Source organism: Pelophylax lessonae (genome assembly GCF_965119305.1).
Source record: "Pelophylax lessonae genome assembly, chromosome: 7".
Taxonomy (NCBI): Eukaryota; Metazoa; Chordata; class Amphibia; order Anura; family Ranidae; genus Pelophylax; species Pelophylax lessonae.
Genome location: NC_138774.1, coordinates 196,260,306 through 196,279,416, shown reverse-complemented (window position 1 = coordinate 196,279,416; position 19,111 = coordinate 196,260,306). Strand labels below are relative to the sequence as shown.

At 47.6% G+C, this 19,111-nt stretch overlaps 1 protein-coding gene across 5 annotated transcripts in view; it reads left to right on the top strand.

Moving 5' to 3' along the window:
- RALGPS1 (Ral GEF with PH domain and SH3 binding motif 1) overlaps window positions 1–19,111 on the top strand; it is a 1,028,186-nt gene that overhangs the window by 135,202 nt on the left and 873,873 nt on the right. The window lies entirely within an intron of this gene.

Sequence of the window (19,111 nt, the reverse complement as noted above, 5' to 3'; positions counted from 1 at the left end):
AACAGAGCTGTGATTGTAGTAAGAGGCAAAGTTTCTTTATGTGAAAATATGTCTGCGTAAATTTTTAACCCCCACCCCCCTCCTCCTCCTTCCTCCTCCTTCCTCTCCTTCCTCCTCCTTCCTCCTCCCTCCTCCTTCCTCCTTCCTCGCTCCTTCCCTCCTCCTTCCTCCTCCCCTCCTCCTTCCTCCTCCTCCCTCCTCCCTTTTTTCACTTCTATGTAGCTCTCCTCTGTCTCTGGTCCATATTCCCCCTTTCATCTCTCTTTCTCTCCTCTGTCTCTGTCTGGTACATGTCCCCCGCCCCCCCCCCTTTTCCACCTTTTCCCTTCCCACCTATCCCCCCTTTTTACTTTCTCCCTCACTCTCTCTTTGGACATATAAAGCACAAATGAGTGACACAAATGTATATTTATTTTAGTAGCACAGGTTCTAACAGTCTCTTGTTTCAGGCATTTGGAGGAGTTGCTAAGGTTTAGACCAGGTCAGAGTTCAGGCATGTCAGGTTGTGTCTTTTTTTACCACCTTAAATAACTGAAGGCTTGGAAAATGCAGCCTCTCTCTCTTCAGGGTAAAGCACCATTTTTCTATCATGTGGAACAATGAGAGAAGTGAGTAGGGCTTTCCTTTCGGGTCTGATTTGCCTTCTTTGATTTTCTTCTGCACTAGGCTGATGGATCTGCCGCTAAAGGTTTGCAGGCCATCTTAGCCAGATTAGGAAGATTCAGCCTTTGGTTATTTTGGTGATGCAAAATATACTGTAGATCTCTATGAGAACAGAGCACTCTATACAGTATGTGTGTACAGTGAATCCAGAAAGTATTCCACATTTTGTTATGTTACAGCCCTATTCCAAAATGGATTAAATTCGTTTTCTCTTTCGTTCATCGACGGACACAGCTCCAGAATCTTTTTGAACATTGGATTATGTTGCCCCCTACAGGAGTAGGACTCTAGGCAGAAAAAGCTTTATCATGCCTATGGGGCAGTCCCAGTGGGTATACTTCTACTTTCTGCTATAGGCATTCAGGTTTTTTTCTGCCTAGTCAGGAGTAAGGACCTAGTTCCTTGCTGGGATCTCTGGTCCTAACATTTTTTCTTTTTAAACTGATTTTTTTTCCTTTTCTATTTTCTGTTCCTGTGTGAACTACAATCAACTGTTCGACTGGGTGACGGACTGGATGTCCTAGATCCCTACGGTCTTCCTAGTCCAGCCAGCGATCGTGTGCAGACCTCAGCTCCACGATAGGTCGGTTCTGACGGGGGCTGTCCTGCTAGTTAAACATCTCATGAGGATGCATATGACCTAGTCGCAGCCTCCTGGCCAGCAGCACGCCCATTTCAATGGGGGGGGGGGGGGTCTGCCTGAAGCGGTGCCCACCCGGTTCCTGGTATGGTAAATAGTGTCCCCACTACCCTGGTGGCCTTTTGGGGTGGACATGGGCCCCTTCCTGGGACGGTCGGAAACCTGGGTTCCCCTCCTTCCCTTGTGGACCCCCCTCATCTACCCACACCTAGCTTCCGGGGTGGCCATACCTGTTCAGTTTAACTCCTCAGGGATGCCGAGCAGGCGAGGGGGCGCGCCGCCGGCAGCAGTAGGCGCAGTTTTCAGGGGGAGTTGTCCTGGTGGGGGCTCTTGCCAGGGCCCCCCTTTACAGCCAAAATGTTCTTCCTGGGTTCCTGTGGGTCCCCGGAGCTGCGTGGGCCCGCCATTTTTTGTGTGGATAGCTGGCTGTAATGTCGTCGGCCATGTTTGTGTAGTCTGGTGGCCATTTTCTTGTGGTTTCCCATTGAATAGAGTGGCGGCTTGTTTTTGGAGCCTTGTGGACGGTAATGCGGCGGTGGACCCTGGACTTCCTCTTTCTCTATTGATTGCCGCATGGTGTACAGCATTCTGGCACAAAGTGCCAGAACAGGGTGGTGGGTTCCTGTGGGTGCCTGCGGTTCTCACTCTCTTTGCTATAGCAGCAGTTATTTGTGCTGGCACCTGTAGTGCCGCTAGCGCCGCTGCGGGGGTCACTTAGCAGCAGTGTTTTTTTCTCACTTGCCTGTGTGGTTCCCTGGTTAACATGGAGTCCCTGGAGCAAATCTCACCCCCTGATCCCATCTCAGAGGCGACGAGCCCTTCTGGATCCCAGTCCACCCTGTCTGCAATGATGGCGGCTCTGGAGTTCTTAGTGTCCAAGGTTAATATGGTCTTGCAAAAACGGACCAGCAAAAAGCATCCACCGCCTTCACCTGCCTCCTCTGTCTCCTCAGATTCTGAGTCTGATCTGGCCGCGGACGCGAGTCACTCTACCCTGTCTGCGTTCACGCACCCTGCGTGCTCTGATAGTATGGATGATTCCTCTTCTGCTGTAGCCGCGCACGAAAAAGCACTGGTGGATGCACTGATTGTATCAGTGCAGGAAACTTAAAGAATGGAGGATGCAGCTGCGTCTGAGGCGCCGGTCACTTTTGGTACCCAAAAATCCTTAAAAGCGGCTAAGGTTTTTCCTTTTCCTGCCTATTTTGACAAAATTGTCGTGAGTCAGTGGGGTTGCCCTAAACTCAATGTGGTGGTACCGAAACGTTTCGCTAGAAGGTACTTCTTTGAAGAGTCCCTGTTCAAAAAGTGGACGGTCCCACCCAGGGCTGTGGTGTCGGTAGATAAATGTTCCGAATCAGACTCCTCAGTTTTTTGTACTTCCGACTCGACTCCTCTGTATTAACATGTATTAATCTTTCGACACTGACTTGGGTGGGTGGCATTACAGTAACTATTCTGGCCACATCACGAATGATCTCTGGATAAACAAGAATGGCTTCTTCAACAGTAAGTTTTGATGAGCGATCATACTTTTCAACTTTTTAGTGCTTTATAAAACTCCTGTTGGAATTTTTTTATTTGGACATTTACTGGTTCTGTAACGCTTATGCGACGTCGCTTTCCTTTAGCAACTTCCATTTTGACTAAGAAGGAATCAAAGTCTAATTCTTCATTTGAAGAAGATTATCCTGAGTTAAGTTACCACTATTGCTTAAAAGAACTTCATCCTGTGGAGGTATTTCAGGTCGTAATCCCTTCATGCGAACTGCTACATCATAGAGGGCCTTTTTCCCAGTAGCAGTCTGTTCACTGTTCAACAAAAGTCGGCTCATTGGGTCGACATAAATAGCCGCTAACAAGATTTCATTTTCCAGCAAAAGACTCTCTTTTCATCATTGAAGATGCAATGCCCTCAGCTATTAACCCTCCATTTTTGTTCAGGCGATATAACAGGCTTTTCCATTCCAAGAGGAATTTAGCCGGTTAGATCATCACATTGCAACCTCTTGGTGACAGTGAAGGGGTGAGAAAGAAGGTTCTCCAGCTCTTTTGTTTGTGTCCACTGGCTTTCAGTTAATGCAAGATTTTCATTGTCCATTTCTTCTATGAAGTGTTTAAGTTCAAGCAAACGCTTCACCATTAAATAAGTGATTCCCCAGCGAGTTGTTTGATCCCAAATGGCTCCTTTTCCTGCACGTCTTTTCAAAATTGCCTCTGTTTTCGGGGCCCTGGCTGCAACAGTTACTTGCCGTAATTTGCCAACTAGTGTAGCTGCATGGCGATCTTTTAATCCATCTCTTATGGCAAGTTGCAGTGTATGAACAGCACATCGCATATGATGAATAGTAGCAAGCTTCAATGCTTCTTCGACAAAGTTGTCTAAAAAAAAAATGTCAGTATTCTCTTCAGTTTCTAAACTTTCTCTAGTACTTGCAGAGCTGTCTTCCTCTAACTCTAATATCTGTTTATTACATTCTTCACCTGTGTTCATCTTCTCAATTGTGCTCAACATGTTAGAAGCGTTATCTGTCACAACACATAAAATCTGTTCCTTTCTAATTTCAAAATCTTCTAGAACACCCTCCACTTACTTCTGAAGGTAATCACTGGTGTGATGTGCCTGAGTGTCCTTTAATCCGAGGGTCTGTTATCCGATGTTTTCTTATTTTCATCCACAAATCTAACATAAGCAAAATAATTGACTCTGTGACGTGTGCATGCATCCATTTTAAGGAAGACAAAATGTCCTTTCAGAACTTTCTGTAGTTCTTCCTTTTTACATTTGGCTTCCTCAATTAAAAGTTTCCTTATACTAAGTCATTAATTATAACTTTTTGTGTATTGGGACATTTAAACTTGCTTTTTTTAAATTCCAATCTAAATTTAGTAGGAGTCGGAGTCGGTGCATTGTTTGCCGACTCCGACTCCAGGTACCCAAAATTTCCTCCGACTCCACAGCCCTGGTCCCACCTGTGGTAGATTTTCAGGTTTCTGGGCTGAACAAATCCACTCTAATTCCGGTGGAGGAGTCTCTGGCTTTTAAGGTGGAGTTCCGGCCTCGTAAACTATTTTTCACTAAAAATACCCCCAGGACAGTCAGGGCTAGTGCATTCCACAATGGATAGCCTCTGAACTGTCCCAGGTCGCACTTACCATTTAGAAGAAATACTTACCTTGAAAATTTCTTCTCCAGCGCTGCCATCTCAGGTGTGGGCAGCTTAAGCCAGCGCGTCCTCTTCCGTGTCCTCTTCGGTCCCACAATGCACTGCGCCGGCCCCGCTCGTCCCTTCCGGGGCAGGCGCGTCATCCCTGCACAGCTTCTGGGCCTGCGGTTTAGCAGGGAATGACGCGCCTGCACCGGAACTGACGAGCGGGGCCGGTGCAAGCGCATTGATTCCTGGGTGCGATGATGTTCAGCTACCAGGAATAAATGCTAGCAGGAAGTGACGGCGCGGGCCACGGCCGCAGAGGGAGGAAGTGGAAGAAAGGTAAGTATATTTTCTTCAATATCAAGGTAAGTATACAAAAATTGGGACTATCCATTTTTTTTTACAGGTGACACAGAGCAAGCGGAAGGCCCAAAGTCGTTTTTGAGGCCGGAACTCCGCTTTAAGGATCCTTTTGATAGGAAAGCAGAGACCTTGGTCCTGCACATGTTTACTATGGTCAGTTCGGTCTTTAGGTCGGTGTTCACCATTGCCTTGGTGTCCCAGACCTTGACAGAGTGGGCTAAGCTTTTGCGCCAGGATCTGGAGGGGGAACAGCTTCCCCCTGCCTTTGCGGAGCTGGTGGACCAGCTGATCCAGGGATTACAGTTTATCTGTGATGCCTCTCTGGATACGGCTTCCTTAGTTTCTAGGCTTTCCGTGACAGCAGTGGTCCTTCGGTGCATGATATGGCTGAAATGCTGGTCTGCGGACCAAGCTTCCAAGAAGGCCTTATCAGACCTCCCCTTTGTGGGAGATCGCCTGTTTGGGTCTTCCCTGGATGAAATCATTAAGGAAGTCACAGGAGGAAAGAGTACTCTCCCCCCACTGGCTTCCAGGGGCAAGGAGTCTCATCTCAGACATGGTCCTTTTTTCTCAGCTAGTAAGCAGCTTTTTCGTCCCTCAGGGTTTCAAGACAATGGATTCAAATCCGTTAGGACCGTCTCTGGAGGTTCCAAGAGGCCCTGGCCTGGTAAGCCGAGATCAGGTCCTTCCAGACCTGCAGACAAGCCCTCTTCTGCCTGAAGGGGTGCCCTCCCCCGTATCTGGGGTGGGGGGGACATCCTTGTTTCTTACTGAACCCTTGGACCTCTCTGATTCACGTCAGGTGAGTCAACGAGTTGATTCGTTCCCACTTCAATATCGAATTTCGGTCTTATCCTCCAGAGAGGTTTTGTCCTTCAAACCTGCGTTTGTCCTCAGACCGCCTGCGTGGTCTCTTTGGGGCAGTACAAGATTTGCTATTACAAGGGGTGACTGTACCAGTTCCAAACTTTCAGGGTTTTTATTCAAACCTGTTTACAGTTCCCAGGAAGGAAGGCAAGCTTCATCCAATCCTGGATCTCAAAGCACTGAACCGCTTTGTACAGAAGCTCCGAATGGAGTCCATTCGTATGGTCGTGGCATCCCTTCATCAAGGGGATCTTCTGGCCTCTATCGATATCAAGGACGCTTACCTCCATATCCCGATATGTCGAGCATCAGCGCTTCCTCCGCTTTGCCGTGGGCGAGGAACATTATCTATTAGTGACGTTACCCTTTGGTCTCGCCTCAGCTCCTTGGGTATTCACGAAGGTTTTGGCCCCGGTGTTGGCATTGTTGCGAAAGTGGGGGATTGCGGTACTGGTGTACCTGGAAATTCTTCTTCTGTGAGCAGAGTCTCTGACTGCTCTAAAGGACAACCTGGACATCACTCTGTGGACTCTGCAGGAGTTCGGTTGGACTTTGAACTTCCAGAAGTCTACTCTGGTTCCGTCCACCAAGTTGGACTATCTGGGCCTGACTCTGGACTCTGCCTCAGCCAGGGTTTTCCCTTATCGTCTTTCAGGACAGGCACTTCTGAGAGAACCTGGCTCCTCCCTTCTTAGGAAACACCGCCCCAATTTATTGGATTTAAGCCTCCCTCCAGCTGGCTGCCTCAGTTCTGGTGTTTCCTCCAGCGGGGAGACACCGTCCAAGAGGAGCCTTAGCTGAAGCCAGGAGGCTGAAGTTAGAGGGAGTCAGGTACTCTCAGAAGGCGGCCAAGAAAGACAGCACCGGGGGGGACCCGCTTACCTGTCGGCCGCAGAAAATTCATTTATCACCACAGCCTCGCTCAGCGGAGTTTCTTGGCTGGGGGGCCCGCTCACCACGCTCGGGGAGAGCGTCCACCATGGTGCATTCCGCCCCCCGCTTGCGGCGGTGTGGAGCAGCCGGGCCGGATGACGGGGGACGTCACTTCCGGTAGGGGCGGGCACTTCCGGCGGCAAACCGCGACTTCCGGTTCCGGGTCGCGGCGGTGAGCGCGCCAGATATGAAAGGCTGGTGCGTCCTACAAGCTGGGGGACAGCTGCCAGGAAAAGAAAGCTGAGCCACTCCAGGAGGCATGTCGGAGGCACAGACCTCAGTTACCGCTCCGGGAGATAACAGCACCAGCCACCATAAGGTAAGGAGGCCTGGGGTGGTTCTCCCTTACTTCTCCCACTAGCTCCATTTTCTGTTCCCTTAGATAAGGGGAGTAGGGAGGCTGAGGGTCACACTGTGGGATCTTCTTGGTGATGGTTGTCCCTAGCAACACCCTCTGGTGGGGCAAGCTGTGCAGGCTGGGGAGCATTAGGAAGTGAATTTTAAACTATGCCTTTTATATTTAAAATTACAGAAAGCCTCAGAGAAAAAGCCAGCCCGTGTTTCCAAGAAGAGATGCCCTTCCTGCAAGGAGAATATGGGGGAAACTTGGACTAAACCCTTATGCAAAGAATGTCTGGAGAGTTTAGTTAAGGAACACACGGAAAGTCAAAACGCAGATTTAGCCACCTCTGTCAAGGAGCTTGCTAGCACTTTCCAATCCTTTAAGGAATTGTTTGCTAACACCCAGCTTCCACAGAGTTCCCCCCAGTCGGCACGGCAGGAAAATGCTCCAACACCGCAGTTACTACCCTCTACAAGTGGGGAGGTACCTGCGGTTTCTGTACATCAAGGGGAAGAGTGCGATAGCACACCCCCCAATTCCCCAGGGGAATCTGAGGCAGAGGGGTCGGATGGAGAATCCAAAAGAACCTCTAGATACAAACTGTCTCTGGAAGAGGTGGAAGGCCTGATAGCGGCTATCCACACCACTCTAGGAATCCAGGAAGAGAAGAAAACATTATCCTTGCATGATCAAATGTACGCGAGTCTGGGCAAACCTAAGAAAAAGGTTTTTCCAGTACACGAAGCCCTAGTAGACACTATAAAGAGCGAGTGGCAGGATCCAGAAAGGAAACCCTTCTTTTCAGGAGCTCTGAAAAGAAGATTTCCTTTTTCTGAAGATGATTCGGCGGTCTGGAACAAATCACCTAAACTGGACGCAGCCTTTTCGCGAGTCTCCAGGCATACGGACTTGGCTTTCGAGGATATGGGGTCACTCCCTGATCCCATGGATAAGCGAGCAGACTCCCTCCTGAAGAAAGCCTGGGACTCAGCTCTAGGAAATCTTAAGCCTGCTATGGCAATTACGGTAGTAGCCAGAAACATGGAGTATTGGCTAACTCAGATAAAGGCACATATTGAGGCTGAGACTGGTAAGGAGACCATATTATCCTCATTTCCCATGTTACTACGGGGAGTAGCATACATAGCGGATGCCTCTGCGGAGTCGGTGCGCATGACGGCCAGGTCATCGGCCTTAACCAATTCGGCTAGGAGAGCCCTCTGGTTAAAAACTTGGCAAGGAGACGGGGGCTCTAAAGCCAAATTGTGTGGGATCCCCTTTACAGGGGACCGCTTATTTGGTCCAGGATTAGAAACAGTCCTGGATCACACGGCAGACCGAAAGAAATCCTTCCCAATTAAGCAGGGGAAAAAGACGGGATTCAATAGAAAGTCCTATCCCCAGAAAAATTTTTCGGCTCCAAGGAAATCTGAAGGACAGAAAAGATCCTGGAGTCAAAGAGGGAAGGGCCGCGGGGGGGCTATTTTTCGCCCTCCTGAACAGCCCAAGAAGTCTCAATGACAACCTCACCACTGTGGGAGGGAGACTGGGGACCTTTCTCCCTCGGTGGGAAGAGATCACCTCCAGCCCCTTTATCCTGCAGATAATAAGACAGGGTTATCAGCTGGAGTTCTCAAGCCCCCCTCCTGCCAGAATGTTAATCACCCATCTGCCAAAATGCGAACAGAAATCCAGGGCCATACTCTCCTCTCTCAAGGAATTAAAAATACAAAACGTCATTCGGAGAGTTTCAGCAAGGGAAGTGGGAGAAGGGTTTTACTCCCACATCTTTGTGGTGACAAAGCCCTCAGGCAGTTACAGGTTAATCTTAAACCTAAAACCCCTGAATCGTTCAATCAGATACAGGAAGTTCAGGATGGACTCTATCTATTCGATAAGAACCATCCTTCCCCCACAGTGCTATATGGCCTCGATAGATCTCAAGGATGCATACCTGCACATTCCCATTGCAGAGAAAAGCCAAAAGTTCCTGAGGCTAGCCGTAAAAACAGGGGAGGACATTCAGCACTGGCAATTTCAGGCCCTCCCTTTTGGCCTCTCCTCGTCCCCCCGAATATTCACGAAGGTAATGGCAGAGACCTTGGCTTTTATGCGACTACAGGGTTTGTCGGTAATCGCGTACCTAGACGACCTGTTGTTGTTCGCCCACTCCCAAGCACAATTGTCCAGGGATCTCCGGGATGCAACACGGATTCTGGAAGACCTGGGTTGGCTACTAAATTTAGAAAAATCCTCCCTAGTACCAACACAAAGGATATTGTTCTTGGGGTACGAGATAGACTCCAGGGTCCAAAAAATCTTCTTACCCCCGGACAAAAAGCAGAAAATAAACAAGGCAGTAGGACAGTTGCAAGCAAACCAAGCGATCTCAGTCAGACAATCCATGTCTATACTGGGGTTACTAACAGCAGCCATCCCAGCAGTGCAGTGGGCAGGCCTGCACTTTCGTCCCCTGCAACTATTCATCCTGGAAGCTTGGGACCGCAGCCAGGATTCCCTGGATACCTTCATACAAATCCCAACCGCAGTGAAAAGATCCCTGTGGTGGTGGAGAAAAGCCGAAAATCTATCACAAGGCCTCTGTTGGGTTCAGATAGCCTCCACCATCATCACCACAGATGCAAGCGGCATAGGCTGGGGGGCCCATCTGGGATCCAAGCTAGCCCAGGGGACCTGGGGACTGGAGGAAGCAAAACAATCCTCCAATTGGAGGGAATTGAGGGCGGTAGAGTTAGCCCTCAGAGCCTTCCAGGAGGACTTGCAGGGACACCGAATTCAGGTACGGTCAGACAATGCCACAGTGGTGGCATATCTAAACCGACAGGGGGGGAACCAGAAGCAATCTCCTATGGGGTCTGGCAAAGAAGATCTTGCAATGGGCCGGGGTCCAAGTTCTCTCTCTTTCGGCAGTTCATCTCAAGGGAGAGTTAAATCAACTAGCCGACTTTCTCAGCAGAAAGACGGTAAGAGAAGGAGACTGGACGTTAAATCAGGAGGTGTTCAATGGAATTACCCAGAGATGGGGAATGCCAAACATCGACCTGTTTGCCTCACGGCAGAACACAAAGACACCTCAATATTTTTCCCTGAGCAGATGGGACGGAGCTCTAGGGGTGGATGCTCTAGCTCAACCCTGGGTGTTCCCCAAATCCTATGCCTTCCCCCCACCAGTGCTAATACCAGCGGTCTTGAGGAAGTTTCAGGAGGAAAGTACGACGCTAATACTTATAGCACCACATTGGCCGAGGAGACCGTGGTTCTCGACCCTAAATCACTTAGCGGTAGAGCCCCCCTGGTTGCTACCAGTGAGAGAAGATCTCCTCTCCCAGGGCCCAGTACTCTGTCCTCAGACACAACATTGGAACCTTGCAGCTTGGCTACTGAAGAAGAACTGTTAAAGAGCAAGGGTTTCTCGGGCCAACTGGTGCAGACTCTGCTAGGAAGCAGGAAGAAAGAGACACAGAGCATCTACCTAAAAACTTGGAAGTTTTTTTAGAAACTGGTGCAAAGCAAGCTCTTTAGACGCAGGAAGTACAGTATCAGTACTCGAGTTCCTACAAGAGGGGGCAAACAAGGGGTTAGCCATCAGCACCCTAAAAGGCCAAATTTCAGCCATTAGCGTATTCCTGGAAATACCTTTAGCAAAAGATCCCTGGGTGATCCGTTTTTTCAAAGCCCTGAATAGGCAAAGACCAACAGGAAATCTCCCATTTCCAATGTGGGATTTGTCTTTAGTTTTGCAGGCTCTCATTAAAGAGCCATTTGAGCCATTGGAGTCTTGTTCGGTGAGAAATTTAACCCTCAAGACAGTTTTTTTAGTGGCAATCACGACCGCCAGGCGGGTTAGTGAGCTAGAGGCCCTTTCGGTTAAAGCACCTTTTTTACAAATTTTTGCAGATCGGGTTATCTTTAAAACCGATCCAGCGTTTCTACCCAAGGTAGTCTCAAGGTTCCATAGAGACCAGGAGATAGTGCTACCGACGTTTTGTTCAGAGCCTGTGAGGGAACAGGAAATTAGTTTTCATAGTTTAGATGTCAGAAGATGCATTCTGCAATACCTAAACATCACGAAGGAGTTCAGGAAGTCAGACTCTTTTTTTGTTTTATTTAATAGTTCAAAGAAGGGTACTAAAGCGTCCAGACGTTCAATAGCCAGATGGCTTGGATTAATCATCAGTGATGCTTATAGGCTTTCCGGTAAGGAGGTCCCTATGGGTATTAAGGCGCACTCTACAAGAGCAATGGCGGCTTCTCAGGCGGAAAGAGCTGGTGCTACCCCGGAGCAGATCTGTCGGGCAGCAACTTGGTCCAGCTACACAACTTTTTCCAAACACTATAGACTGGACCTGCTATCCGCTAAAGATCAGGCTTTTGGGCGAAAAGTCCTGCAAGCGGTAGTCCCACCCTGAAAGTAAGTACTCTCTTATCCTCTCAGAAGTGCCTGTCCTGAAAGACGATAAGGGAAAATTAAAGTTACTTACTGGTAACGTCTTTTCCAGTAGTCTTTCAGGACAGCACTAATACCCACCCAAAGAAGGTCTGAATATAAGATGATCAGAGGATGGAGGTTAGTATGATATATCTTTGTGTCTCCCCAGTGGCCGGAGGTACTCTTGAAGAACTGAGGCAGCCAGCTGGAGGGAGGCTTAAATCCAATAAATTGGGGCGGTGTTTCCTAAGAAGGGAGGAGCCAGGTTCTCTCAGAAGTGCCTGTCCTGAAAGACTACTGGAAAAGACGTTACCAGTAAGTAACTTTAATTTTTCTTCTGTTGGACAAGCCTCAGAAGCTGCAGGATGCCATTCGACTTCTGATGTCCAGCAGTCGGTCATCTCTCAGGACTTGCCATCAGGTGCTGGGCTTGATAGTATCTACCTTTGAGGGGGTTTTGTTTGCACAGTTCCACACGAGACCTCCGCAGAGAGAGATTATTGCCAAGTGGGACAGGAATCCACAGTCTCTAGACAATCTGATTCTGCTGAGCCAGGGTACGAGAGGGTCCCTACTCTGGTGGCTTTGCTCTCCGGCTCTTCAACAGGGAAAATCCTTCCTTCCCCTGTACTGGATGGTGGTCACCACAGATGCCAGCCTGTCTGGGTGGGGAGTTGTGATGGGCACAGAATGTGCTCAGGGGGTTTGGACTCTGGAGGAGTCCAGACTACCGATCAATGTACTGGAACTTCGGGCGATCAGACTGTCTGGCCCATTGGACGGTACGTCTTCAAGAGTGTCCGGTATGGATTCAATCGGATAATGCCACAGACGTGGCATATGTCAATTTACCAAGTGGGCACAAAAAGTGTCCTAGCGGCTGGGGAGTAGCCTTGCATTCTAAGGTGGGTGGAACGTTTCGTTCCAGCTATCTCTGCTGTACATATTCCAGGGGTGGGAAATTGGCAAGCGGATTACCTCAGTCGACAGGCCTTGGATCAGGGAGAATGGTCACTTCATCTGGAGGTGTTTCATCAGTTATGTCTCTGATGGGTAACTCCGGAGGTGGACCTGTTGGCCTCTCGCCTCAAGATGAAGGTGCAGAGATTCGTGGAAAGGTCTCGGGATCCTCCAGTTGATGCCACAGATGCATTGGTGGCTCCTTGGGGCCAGTCCAGTCTGATATATGCCTTTCCCCTTCTGAAAGAAGGAATTCTGGTCATCCAAGGGGCCCCAGACTGGCCTCGCTGGTCTTGGTACGCGGATCTAATTCGGCTGGTTGCCAATGTCCCTTGGCGGCTCCCTCTCAAAGGAGACCTATTGGCCCAAGGGCCAATCTTCCATTCTGCTTTACAGTCGCTGGCTTTAATGGCTTGGCTGTTAAAAGCCAGGTGCTGAAGGATAGGAGGTTGTTTGACTCAGTGATTCCTACATTGTTAAAAGCTAGAAACTCTACCTCTGGGAAGATTTACCATTGCGTCTGGAAGTCGTACTTTGCGTGGTTTGAGTCTCTTGGGGTTTCTCCCCGTTCCTTTTCGGTGGCTCGAATTTTGGCGTTCCTTCAAAGAGGTCTGGAATAGCGCCTGGCCTTGGGTACCATCAAGGGCCAGGTTTCAGCCCTAGCAATTTTCTTTCAACGTCCTTTGGCTACGCATTTCTTGGTTCGCACCTTTGTTCAGGGGGTTCGCCACTTGGTTCCACCTGTGTGGTCTCCGTTGTCTCTGTGGGATCTCAATTTGGTTTTATCGGATCTTCAGAAATTGCCTTTTCGAAAATCAGCATTGACGGTCCCAATGAGCACAGTGGCCTCCATCATTTGTAAATGGGAGAAGTTTTGAATCATTAGGACTCTTCCTAGAGCGGGCCCCCGGCCAAACTGAACGATCAAGGGACAAGGTCCATAGTCAGGAAGGTGACCAAGAACCCGATGGTCACTCTGACAGAGCTCCAGCGTTTCTCTGTGAAGAGTGGCAAATCTTCCAGAAAAACAACCTTTTCTGCAGCACTCCACCGATCAGGCCTGTATGGTACAGTGGCCAGAGGGAAGCCACTCCTGAGTAGAAGGCACATAACAGCCTGCCTGAAGGCACCTGAAGGACTCTAAAACCATGAGAAATTAAATTATCTGGTCTGAAGAAACTAAGAATGAACTCTTTGGCCTGAATGGCAAGCGTCATGTCTGAAGGAAACCAGGCACCGCTCATCACCGGCCAATACATTCCTACAGTAAAGCATGGTGGTGGCAGGATCATGCTGTGGGGATCTTTTTCACTGGCAGGAACTGGGAGACTAGTCAGGCTCGAGGGCAAGATGAATTCAGCAATGTACAGAGACATCCTTGATGAAAAACTGCTCCGCAGTGCTCTGGACCTCAGACTGGGGCGAAAGTTCATCTTCCAACAGGACAACAAACCTAAGCACACAGCCAAGATAACAAAAGAGTGGCTATGGAACAAATCTGTGTCCTTGAGTGACCCAGAGCCCAGACTTGAACCCAATTGAACATCTCTGGAGAGATATGAAAATGGCTGTGCACTGACGCCCTCCCCCATCCAACCTGATGGAGCTTGAGAGGTCCTGAAAAGAAGAAAGGGAGAAACTGCCCAAAAATAGGTGTGCCAAGCTTGAAGCATCAGACTCAAAAACACTTGAGGCTGTAATTGGTGCCAAAGGTGCTTCTACAGAATATTGAGCAAAAGCTGTGAATACTTATGTACATGTGATTTTTTTTTTTTTGTTTACATTTGCAAAGATTTTCATTATGGGGTATTGTTTGTAGGAAAATAATGAATTTAATCCATTTTGGAAAAAGGCCGTAACAACAAAATGTGAAAAAAAAGTGAAGCGCTGTGAATACTTTCCGGATGGACTGTATGTGTTCCACAGCCAGTGACTTAGAAAGCATTGAAGCCATTGGATCAACATGACAGCCGGGCAACTAAAATTTTGAAAATGCTACATTCACGTTTGCCCACTGACAAAGAAATGATCACTCTGTAATTTTAATGGTAGGTTTATTTTAATAGTAAGAGACAGAATAACTACAAAAATATCCATATGCATGTTAATGAGTGAAAGAAGTAGTTGATCCCCTATCAGTCCCCAAGATTTCTGTCTCCCAGGTGTCTTCTATACAGGCAGTGAGCTGAGATTAGGAGCACTCTCTCTTAAAAGGAGTGCTCCTAATCTCAGCTTGTTACCTGTATAAAAGACACCTGTTCACAGAAGCAATCAATCCGATTCCAATCTCTCCACCATGGCTAAGGCCAAAGAGCTGTCCAAGGATGTCAGGGACAAGATTGTAGACCTACACAAGGCTGGAAGACCATCCCCAAGCAGCTTGGTGAGAGGGTGACAACAGTTGGTGCGATTATTCGCAAATGGAAGAAACCCAAAATAACTGTCAATCTCCCTCGGTCTGGGGCTCCATGCAGGATCTCACCTTGCAGAGTTTCAGTGATCATGAGAATGGTGAGGAAGCAGCCCAGAACTACACGGGAGAATCTTGTCAATGATCTCAAGGCAGCTGGGACCAAAGTCACCAAGAAAACAATTGGTAACACACTATGATGTTAAGGACTGAAATCCTGAAGCGCCTGCAAGGTCCCCCAGCTCAAGAAAGCACATGTACAGGCCCGTCTGAAGTTTGATAATGAACATCTGAATGATTCAGAGGAGAAATGGGTGAAAGTGTTGCAGTCAGATGATCAAGCTCTTTGGCATCAACTCTACTCGCCGTGTTTGAAGGAGGGGGAATGCTGCCTATGACCCCAAGAACACCATTCCCACCGTCAAACAAGGAGGTGGAAACTTTATGCTTTGGGGGTGTTTTTCTGCTGGACAACTTCACCGCATCAAAGGGGCCATGTACCGTCAAATCTTGGGTGAGAACCTCCTTCTCAGCCAGGGCACTTGAAAATTCATTGTAGATGGGTATTCCAGCAGGACAATGGCCCAAAACACGCGGCCAAGGCAACAAAGGAGTGCCTCAAAAGGAAGCACATTAAGGTCCTGGAGTGGCCTAGCCAGTCTCCAGACCTTCATCCCATAGAAAATATGTGGAGGGAGCTGAAGGTTCAAGTTACCAAACGTCAGCCTCAAAACCTTAAAGGGATCGTTAAGGCAGCAGGTTTTTTATCTTAATGCATTCTATGCACCTATGAAAAAACCTTCTGTGTGCAGCAGCCCCCTTAATGCTTGCCTGAGCCCCCTCTGGATTTAGCGATGTTCACGACTTTCTCACACGTCTGGGACACCCCTCCTCATTGGCTAAGACACAGCAGCAGCGCTATTGGCTCCCGCTGCTGTCAGTCAGTTAGCCAATGAGGAGAGAGGGGGTGGGACCAAAGCACAGCTCCATGCCTAAATGGATACACTAGGCTGAAGCTTGGCTTGGATGCCCCCATAGCAAGCTGCTTGCTGTGGGGGCACTCAAAGGGAGAGAGAGACCAGGAGAGCTGAAGAGGGACCCAAGAAGCGGAGGATCCAGGCTGCCCTGTGCAAAACCAGCTGCACAGAGCAGGTAAATATAACATGTTTGTTATTTTTATTGGAAAAAATATTGACTTTAAAATCACTTTAATGACTTGGAGAGGATCTGCAAAGAGTACCTCTGTGCTTGCCAAGAAGGGTTTTGCCATGTTTTGTGAGGGGATCAAATACTTATTTCACTCATTAAAATGCAAATCAATTTATAACCATTTTGAAATGTGTTTTTCTGGATATTTTAGTTTTTTCTGTCTCTCACTGTTAAAATAAACCTACCATTAAAATTATAGACTGACCATTTCTTTGTCAGTAGGCAAATGTACAAAATCAGCAGGGGATCAAATACTTTTTTCCCTCACTGTAATAGGATACATTCAGTTACACACAACTAATGTAATTAGTGCTGTACTCCCCAAAATATATTCTAAACTTCAGCTTTATTCAATGGCAGCCTCCATATTCTCTTCACACAGGTTTCCGTAAAGTCATAGGTTTGTCTTAAGTATTATGGTGAAGCGTTGCTAGGTTTCCTTAGAGCCCAGTCACACCAGATGCACTGGGATGTGTTTTTAAATGCATTTCTACTGCATAGACAGCCCAGAATCAATGTTGGCATAATTTACACGATCGCATTGAATTGCACTGAAGTTAAAGTATGGCAAGCTGCATTTTTTGCAATCCAAACATACATAAACACATGTAAATATGACTCTACATAATCTACATTTATGCAACTGTGAACAAAAAAACCTCCTTTGATAACCTGTTCCTAGTGCCAAAAAGTTTTTAGGAGAAAACGCACTAAATGCATGTCAAATATTTATTTCTGGTGGGACTGGGGCTATGAGATGGTTTACATGCATGTTTGCATCATTGTATAATCAAATTTCATCACTAGATGGCGATCTTTTTACATCTTCTGGTGAAGGAACATTTTATTTGGAAGCTGCATTTCTGTTTGCGTCCAGGGGTGGCAGTGTTCACCATTAATAACTTTCTGGTACACTTCTGAACATGCAGCCTATGATGATTTGCTTAGCTGGAAGACTGTGTGTGAAAACAGATGCAGTTTTCTCAAGCAATACCACTTATCACGGATGAAGTGATTGATCGTGTACTAATCAGTAGGTTTATTGGCCACATTGGGCTGCTTGTCCCAGACATTCCTTTCATGCCATATGGCCATGCTACTCTGAGACTCCCATTCTCTAAGGCTGTATTTTTTATGCAGACTTTGCTTTGCTTCATGACATTTCTGAACATAGTCTGCCCTTTCAGCGCAGTCTGTACATATAATCTACAGGTTAGGAAGTTAGGTTGTCACATACAGGCTTGTCCACATCACTTAGGTTGTATGTAGAGCTAGACCGATCTGATTTTTTCAGGGCCAATACCGATATTTTGGTCACAAAGTATCGGTGTCGGCATCGGCTGATATTTTGTACATTTAAAGTTTTGAAATATAGACAATTTTTGACACAAATTTTGGTACTGAACATGTTACGCTATGTTCACATGTTAGCGTAGCGGACCGCGGCCGAATCACCGCGATTCTGCCCGCGATCCGGAAATCATTGCAAATCGCGGGACGCCTGTGTGTTGCCGTTGATTTGCAATGGCACCCCAAACGCTGTGCGATGTTGCAGTGATTTCCGCCTGCCGAATCGCGGTAACATCGCGCAAAAAAAATCGCATGACACCCAAAAAAGGTACAACAGTTTCTTTGGGGTGTCATGCGACCCGCGATTTTGTTTGCGCGATATTACCGCAAATCGGCAGGCGGAAATCCCGGCAACATCGCACAGGGTTTGAGGTGCCATTGCAAATCAACAGCAACGCAGAGGCGTCCCGCGATTTGCAATGATTTCCGGATCGTGGGCAGAATCGCAGTGATTCTGCCGTGGTCCGCTACGCTAACATGTGAACGTAGCCTTAATGTTTGTTTGTTAACATTTTTAACATTAAAGGCTAGTTCTTCACACCTTACCTGCATGAAAACTGATAGGAAAACCGCACAGCTTTCACTTGCAGGGACATCAGTTTCACATCATGTGATTGTGAATGATGCACAAACTGCTGCAGTAGTGCACTCACTCACTGCAATGATTATAAAGCACTACTACAGTCAGTGCAAAACTGCTAGAAAAAAAGCTAGACCAAAGCTAGACAGTGGATTGGAGTGGACACTAGTACTACTACACTTTTCAATACTCCCAGTTAAGTAGAACAATATTATACTGCAGAAAGCATAACATTTCAGCATGTTCACCTGTTAAACGGTTTCTGTTTTTTTCGTATATTGCTGCCACTTCATTAACACGCTCACTTGGTACAGTACAGGAGAGGAAAGAGGAACAGAGGTATCTTCTAGCATGAAAGGAAAGTCTTTTGTAGTGTGCCTCATTTTCTTTTCACCACTGAAAAGGATCACCACTTCTTCTGTCAATTACTGGTTCCTTCAAATAGAGATGAAGTTCAACATCCAGGCTAGACATATGCCGGTTTTCGGTAATTCGATATATCGCGGTATTGCATAGCCACGGTATTGTTATTGTGGCATTTTTAAAATACCGAGTTTATCTGCTCCTCAGTCTGACTTGTGAATTGATACATTTCAGTGAGCTCTCCCAGTAACTATAAACAAAAATATTTACATTGAGCCCCGGTTCACACTTGTGCGTGTGCGGGGTTCGCATGTAATGTCGGAGCGCACTGCTCCTTCATTACATGCGATCGGCTGTGCGGTGCGAGTTTAGCCATACAGTTTGTATGGCTAAATTCGCACCGCAGCCGCACCAAACACGCACAGGACCCTTTTTTCTAGCCGCATCAGGATCGGATCGCACAGCAGTTCACACTTGTGCGATCCGATCCTGTGCGAGCTGCACGATCGCACTGCGATATGCGATCAAACTGGGGGTGTCGTTAAGATTACATTGACACCCCCAGCGTATCGCATATGGCAGTGTGAACTGCCGGGGGTGCGTGTGCGATGCGGGAACAGGCTGCGAGTTCGCAGCCTTCCCGCATCGCATCAGTGTGAACCGGACCTGTATCTTTTCCTTCCCTCTGCCAGGGAGAAAGGAAGTTTAACGTCTTAAAGACTGGACCTTTTTCTGACAATTGTTGCTTGCAAGTTAAAATCAGTTTTTTTTTTTGCTAGAAAAGTACTTAGAACCCCCAAACATTTTATATATTTTTTTAGCAGAGAC